At 39.6% G+C, this 7904-nt stretch overlaps 1 non-coding gene across 1 annotated transcript; it reads left to right on the forward strand.

Annotated features, from left to right (window-relative positions):
• Nucleotides 1-3238: 3238 nt before the first annotated feature.
• Nucleotides 3239-3345, forward strand: LOC136514549 (small nucleolar RNA R71). The gene has a single exon (XR_010773704.1). It is a non-coding gene; the product is annotated as a small nucleolar RNA R71 (small nucleolar RNA).
• The last annotated feature ends 4559 nt before the right edge of the window (nucleotides 3346-7904 follow it).

A 7904-nucleotide genomic window follows, 5' to 3' on the forward strand; every position in this document is an offset into this window, starting at 1 on the left:
TTTGCTCATCCCGAGCAAAGATGCGGGTTTAGCATGTTGGATTAGAAATTGCTTCAATGTAACGCCCTACAAAAACTCATATACAAACCAATACTATCTCTTGATTTGAGCAAGTTAGTGTTAGAAATTCACGGTTAGTCTTAGCCATATAGGGCTTATAGCGTTCACCTTGATATAGATAGTTGCAAGATTAGCATAGCATAGATAGAAACTTTCTTCCCTACTTTGGTTTAGTCAAGATTTCCTAGAGGTTTTCAAGATTTTTGAAAGAAAAACTTGCCTAGTTCCTCAAATGGTACACTCAATCTCTCAATGGTGTTTAAATCCTCCCCAAGATCAAAAGATCTTAGCCTTTCTCCTACTCTAAGGCTTATGTGGAGTTCATAGGTAGGGAATAAAAAGCGAGGCTTACTTGAATTGAATTTATTGCTAAGTCAAACGCTTGGATCACAAGGAGCATCAAGTCATACAAAATGATCAAGATGTGCAAGTGTGTGGTATTTGGTGGAAGTGGTACTCATTTGAGAACTTCCCTTCCTCTAGCTTCCTTTTTGAGAGGGCATGGCTACCTTATTCTTTCTCTTTTTTTGAGCTATAGAGCTTTTTGCTCTTCTTTCTCTTTCTTTCTCTTTTTTCAGGTAGCCCATGCCTCTATAATATGATGGATAGCTAGAGGGGGTATAAATGTATGTCTCTTATGGAGTAAAGGGTAAATATGGAATGGATGGTTGCATACTTCTAGAGTAGAAGTAGCATATCTATCTACATGGAGTGTACGTGATCTTAATCAAAGGGTATGACAAGCTTCTCTACTCAGATCAACAAGGCTTGACAAAGCTTAAAACAAACTGAGCAGCTTTTTGTATAGGCTTATCATATTGGGAAAGCATATATACTTAGCTCTAGTAGGAAATTTTCACCATCGAGGAACTTCTAGCAAGTTTTTTTTTATTTATCTTTTTGTAAGAACAAAACTCTAGGTTATCTTAGCCATTCCGCAGACAAGTTAAAAAGATTTACTCAAATCTTTGCCACAAGATATCTCACAAAATCCTATACTTGGTTCTAGCATTCGCAACCCAAAGCAGTTAGCTTAATATGAACTCTAATTATATGCTCAAAACTTGAGAAGTAAAGGGTTGTATAGCAAGCTTTTGCAAAGTATCATAGAGCAATTATTCATCATTTTCAAAAGGTGTCTAAACATCAATTTCAAAGCAAGAGTGATTAAGGCACCTTTAATGATTCTTCTCTTCATTGATTATAATAGCATAGTTGTCTTACATATTCTGTTATTTTCGATTATTCTATCATTACTGTATCTCTATATCATCATTCATTTTATTATTATTATCATATTTATATTATTATCATTCATTTATATATATATTATTTTATTTTCTTTTTCGATACAGAGAATTAATGTAGATACAAGGTAGATGTGAATGTCTTCATACCTGAGCGAGGAGGTTCTCTCCCAAGCTTGCCTTTTGCGGAAGTCAGAATCTTCTTGTTAGGCGACTCTCCTTGAATCTTTCTTCATTTATTGCTACTATGATAATTTATTACTAAGCCTAACTATTATGAGATTTATTTTATTGGTTTTTTAGATTTTATTACTATTAATTTATTCTAAGTGCTAGTACTTTATGAGTACTTTTATTGAAAATGTAAACATGCAATGCAACTAATAACCTAACATGTAATGCAAAGTTGGAAAGGGAAATATACAAATGCAACCTATACTAAATGCAGTAGGAATGCAATAAAAGCGTACCTTCTAGTACCGACTCACTGGCTGTTCCTCCTTATGTGGGGGTTCTTCTTCCTTGTACGGGAATTCTCCCTCCTTACTCTCCTCAGAAATGTTCACAGGATCAGGCGACGATGACGTAGATGATGCTTCTTTCTTCTTGCACCATGTCCCTTGTGGCTTTGGCATGTTTTTGCCAGGCTTTCCCTTCTCCTCAATTGGCTTTGGCTTTATGGTTCTTCTCTTCTTTGGTTGCTTCTTTCTTTCCTGTTTCTCATAAAAGATAGGTTTTTAGAGGCAAAAGCAAAGGTTTCTTTCCTTCTATCTAAGTCGAATTGAATGCAGTCCAAATGCCACATATATACAAGCATTAGTGGTATTTAGGAAAGGACGACCAAGGATGAGGGGTGCATCCTTGCTAATTCCCATATTTAATACTATGAAATCAGGCAGGAATGTAAGAGTCTCTAACTCTAACCAAAACATCTAGAGCTATCCCTTCTACATAGCACACTGATTGATCAGCTAGTTGCAAATAGATAGAAGTTGGAGCTAATTCAGTGTAAAATAAGTTTTCAAAAGTTTCCTTAGACATTATGTTCACACTATATCCAAGATCACAAATTACATTTTCAAAAAGTATGGGGACCAATAGAGCAAGTAATAACATGACTTCCAAGATCACCTTTCTTAATAGGGACACCCCAACCATCTAAACCAAAATCATACCTTGATGTGACGAGGTTGACGGTCTCCATGAATTCTTTAGGCTTGCCAGGGAATTCTTCCTTTCTCAAAAGATGGGACAGCAGCTGCTAGTTGTGCTAATTGGGTTTCTTAAATCTTATTAAAGCTAAGTTGATTCTTTATAGCGGAAGAGAAATCATCCAATTTAGCATTTATGTTTTCCAACATCTTGTCATTAGCATGGAGTTTCTTATTATACCATCAGTCATTCTACCTTGACTATAGACAAGATCTTTAAGGAATGGATACTTATTACCTTGGTTATTCGGACGTTGTGAATAATTATTGTAATTATTACCTTGGTTGTTGGAGTGCTGATTCCATCCTTGATTTTGAGGACAAAAACCATTGTCATTGTTGACAAAGTTGAGGTTTGCATGGGTCTTAGGGCAAAAATTGCCTGAGTGTCTAGTCTCTCCACAAACTTCACAAGTCATGTGGATGCCCATGGCTTGTATAGTTTCTTGGGCACTCATTTTCTCACAATTTTCTAGTCTTTTTGCTAGCAGATCTACCTTGGTGTCAAGCATGTCAGTTTCTTTAAGAGAATGCATACCTCTCTTGCGGGGCTATAGTCGTTCATCACTCCATCCTTGGTTGGAAACCATCTTCTTGATCAATGTCTTAGCATATGTGACATTAAGCGAAAAGAATGCTCCTCCAGCAGTAGCATCTAAATGTCTCCTATCCAATGGAACTAAGTCATGGTAGAAGTTCTGGATCAAAAGCCAGTCTTCCATACCATGGTGTGGGCATGCGGTGACATACTCTTGCATACGTTCCTAGGTTTCAGGAATTGACTCATTGGCTTGCTGTTGAAAGCTAGAGATTTTGTTGCGAAGAGCATTGGTCTTACCCATCGGGAAGAACTTAACAAGGAAAGTGTTGGAACACTTTTCCCATGTATCTACAACATTGTAGTTCGAGTAGAACCATTATTTTGCTTTTCTCAAAAAGGAGAAGGGGAAAAGACAAAGACTGTATGGCCTCTTGGGTCACTCCCATAATGGTAAAGGTGCTAGAGATCTCCAAAAATTGTTGGAGATGTGCATTAGCATCTTCATGGGCTTTACCATAGAAAGGACTAGCTTGCACCATCAGTGATCAATGCGGGCTTAAGCTCAAAGTGAGTGTCTGCATTGATGACATCAGGACTAGTGGCTACATTAGCAGCCAAAGGGGCAGAAAAGTCATGAATGGTTCTATTGGCCATGATTGTGCTAGGAAGAAAAGAAGGTAACTAAAAAGAAAATGAAAAAGGAAAAGAAGAGTTACTAAGACAGATAACTAGCTAGAGGAACCTAGCGATAGATTAATGACACGCACTAGTTGCCTTCCCTAACAATGGTGCCAGAAATGCTTGTTGACACTTCTAAATGTCGCTACCAGGTTTGTGTCCCTAGCAATGACGCTAGAAATGCTTGTTGATAGTTCATATGTGTGTATATAGGAAAGGGGATTCTACAAGCGCATAGAACTATCATGTAGTACTTCGCTTGGTGAGAACTAAGTGTCGAATTTATATTTTCCCAAAGGAAGGAGGTTCAGCTGTGTCGAGAAATGTGGCTAGGTAGACTAGGTAGGGAGGTTAAACAACTCAAGGGTTCGTGGATAGTGAATGTAAAAGAAAAGATAAAAAGATTGACCACACAAACAAAGGTAACTAGAAGTGTAGTGTAGCTGAGTGTAAGAAGTAGAGTATGTAATCTTAAGCAACAAAAGTAACTTAATGATAGTGAGATCATCCTTAGTACGAGGGGTGTACTTGCCCTAAATTCAATCAGGCACAAGGCACAATGAGCCCTACATTTTAATAACTAGATGCAACATGGTGGAATACAAAGGAAGGATAGGGCTATCACCACCAACCGCTACCACAATCTATTAGGGGATCTAGCTGTACCTATAGACAAGATATAGCCTAAGCACCATGCTTAATCTATAAACTCACTGTTTTGATTCGAGCTTCGGTGAAATAAGATTGAAACACCCTAACCAGATGGTAGAACAAGTACTAACGATGAACAAACTAAACACTAAGATAATAATGATGCAATTGCCAAAGGACAAGCACCTAAGCTCAGTAATGATATACAAGAGCAAGACATGACTTGAACTAAGCAAAGCTATATTACTAAATAAAGTACTTGACAAAGTAAAGTACTAAATAAAGTAAATGCTAAAAGAAATATTACAAGAGGAGCTATACCAAACTAGAAGACTCTTCTAGACTCCAAGGCGAGCTCCGCTCTACTCTATCACTACTAGCTAGCTACTACTTTGGAGAACTTGGAACACTTGGAATGCTTGAGAGCTGCTTGAGTGATGATCTCCATCAAGTTCCACAACCCCTTTTATAGTGTGTAGAGGGCATGGGAGTACTTGTAGACGAAGATGAGGTGGTGGGGTGTCGGCCGACTTTAGCCATGGTCGGCCAATCGTCCATTGCACCGCCTCACCATCCAACAGCGATGGATGGCCTCTAGATGGTGGTTGTATGTAGGTAAGTCAGTTGCCATATTCAAGAAGGTAGTTTGGAGGTCAGGTTTGTTCCCCTCCAAGTGTATAACAGTGGGCCCATGGATCCAAAGTAGCTCAACGTCATCCTTTGGATCAAACCGACTTGGATCAAGTGTGGAGAAGCAGTGTGGAGGCCTTTATGTGGATTAGTGACATGGCAAGGGAGGTGCGGCCATAGGGCGATGCCCCTAGGCATCGACCGATGTGGCATGTGGACCCACGGCCCCCCTGCCACATCCCATTGCCTCCTATGCACGTCATTTGTCCATTTTTGTAGTTTTCCTGCATACAAATAAATTTTCCAAGTACAAGTGGAACTAGGTGAATTTTAAACAAAATATGGCATATGTGATGTTGTTTTACCTTGGTTTGGGTGGAATGTTGATGGTCAAATTGGGTGTTTAGTGACCATCAACAACGGTCGGCCATTGGCACTTCTCATTGTTCTCTAGGATAGTGGGTGGTGCCCTCTTCTTCTTCTTCGACAGCACAACCTTGATTTGCTCAGGAGCAACATGAACATCATCAATACACATGCAAGGCATGATCGACTTGTACTTCGCACATGTGATATCTCCAAACTTATTTGTCTTCACCTCGGTTAGTGTCTTGTTCGCCCTTGGAGGAAGGAGGTTGATCTCCTTTGGGACCCTTGATCTTTGGCTCCTCTGGCTGGCATGGTTTGTCTTGAAGAAGTAGACACGGTGGCGGCGAAGCAATCACTGGATGATGGTTGGCGTGGGCAAAGTAGGATTGGTTGGAGGGAACAGGAGCTACTTCTCATGGTGGGATGATGCTTAGCGGTATAGCTTCTTCAACTATGTAGGGGATGATCTCTCTACCAGTCATTAGAACTTGGGAGGTGGAGAGCTTTGGTGCTACTGGAGATGGAAGGCTTTGATAGAATGCTATGGAGGCAGGCATGGGCTCATTTATATAGGGGGGAAAACTTGTAGTAGGGGTCAAGATCCTATCCATTAGGGTTTTGTAATGAAGGAAAAATGAATGCAGTAGAAACTACGGGATAGCAGAGGGGGAAGGTTCTAGAATACATGAGAGAATTGACCAGAGGTGAGGGGGACTGATAGGTAGGCCTGGCCAGCCTATAGGTGGGGCTAGCCGGCCCCACATGTGATCTTCTTGTGGGGTTTTTCTCATGGTGGTTTCTAATGCCTAACTAATTCTGAAAAGGATATTCTCGCATTATGGAATGTAAAGAGGAGGGTAGTGGTGTAAATCTATGGAAAAATTAGGAAATCTACCACATCCAAATCCTCAGGTGGGTTTTTAGGTTCTAGAAAGATCTTGAGACGATGACCATTTACCTTGAATAACGTACCTTTGTCATTTTGAAGTGTTACCATTCCATGTGACAAGGTGCTTATAACTTTGAATGGTCCTACCCATTTACTCCTGAAGTTTTCCATGCCCAAATAATTTAACACTAGAATTAAAAAAAGTAATACCTTATCCTCCTGAGGCGAAATCCTTCTTCTTGATCCTCTTGTCATGACATCTCTTTGTTCTCTCCTTGTATATCTTGGTGTTGTGATATGCTTTTTCATGCCATTCATCAAGCTTAGAGAGTTGCATCTTCCTCCTAGTTCCTACTGGCTTCAAAGTCTATGCTCCATCGTTTGATGGCCTAGTGAGCCTTGAATTCTAGCTCAATAGGTAGATGACAGGTCTTTCCATAGACAAGTTGATATGGTGACATTCCAAGTGATGTTTTATAGGCTATTCTATAAGCCCATAGTGCATCAGGTAGTCTATCCTTCCATGCAGTCCCCATCTCGTTGACCGTCTTCTATAGAATATTCTTGATTTGTTTGTTTGATGTTTCTACTTGGACACTTGTCTGAGGGTGGTATGGAGTAGCAATGTTGTGATGGATCCCATGTCTTAACAAGTAGTTATGAAAGTTCTTGCCAATGAAGTGAGTGCCTCCATCACTAATCACCATCCTTGTAACTCCGAATCATGGAAATATTGTCTCTTAAAACATCTTCTTAGAGTTCTTCGCATCAGCAGCTCTGCAAGGCATGGCTTCAACCCACTTGGAGACATAGTCAACTACCACCAAGATATATTCATAGTTCTTTGACTTTGGAAATGGTCCCATGTAATCGATACCCTAGACATCGAAAAGCTCAATCTAGAGGTTGTTGGTGAGTGGCATGGCATCTCTTGAATTGATATTGCCATGCCTCTAACATGCTTCACACCTCCAGACGAAGTCCCTTGTATCTTCATACATGGTTGGCCAAAAGAATCCACTTTGCTAGATCTTCGAATGAGTACGTAATGCACCATAATGCCCTCCATATGGTGATGAGTGGCATCATTCAATGATCTTGATGCCTTTTTTTGTCAGTACACACCTTCTGAGCAAGCCATTGAAGCAGACTCTGAAGAGGTATGGACTCTTCCCATATGTGGAGATGACTTTCGTAGATGAGATTCATTTTGTTCTCCCCAAGTGGTACATAACATGCCACCATAAAATTAACTAATATTCACGTATCAGGGGTCAGATTTTGTGATCTTGAAGAGCATGTCGTCTCGAAGCAAATCAGTTGATGGGTAGTTCCTGCAGATTTTCAAACTATGTTCTAGACTAAGTGATTGATAACAGAATTTCCTACTCCATTTTTATCTTTTATTTCTAAGTCAAATTCTTGGAGTAACAAAATCCATCTTATTAGTCTAGGTTTAGCACCTTTCTTAGTGAGCAAGTATTCCAAAGTAGCATGATCAGTGTAAACAATCACCTTTGCTTCTACTAAGTAAGATCTAAAATTATCAAAAGCAAAAACAATAGCTAGGAGTTATTTTTCAGTTGTTGCATAATTAAGTTGAGGTCTTGTTAGAGTTTTGCTAGCAT

The sequence above is a fragment of the Miscanthus floridulus genome, chromosome 16, assembly GCF_019320115.1.
Source record: "Miscanthus floridulus cultivar M001 chromosome 16, ASM1932011v1, whole genome shotgun sequence".
NCBI lineage: Eukaryota > Viridiplantae > Streptophyta > Magnoliopsida > Poales > Poaceae > Miscanthus > Miscanthus floridulus.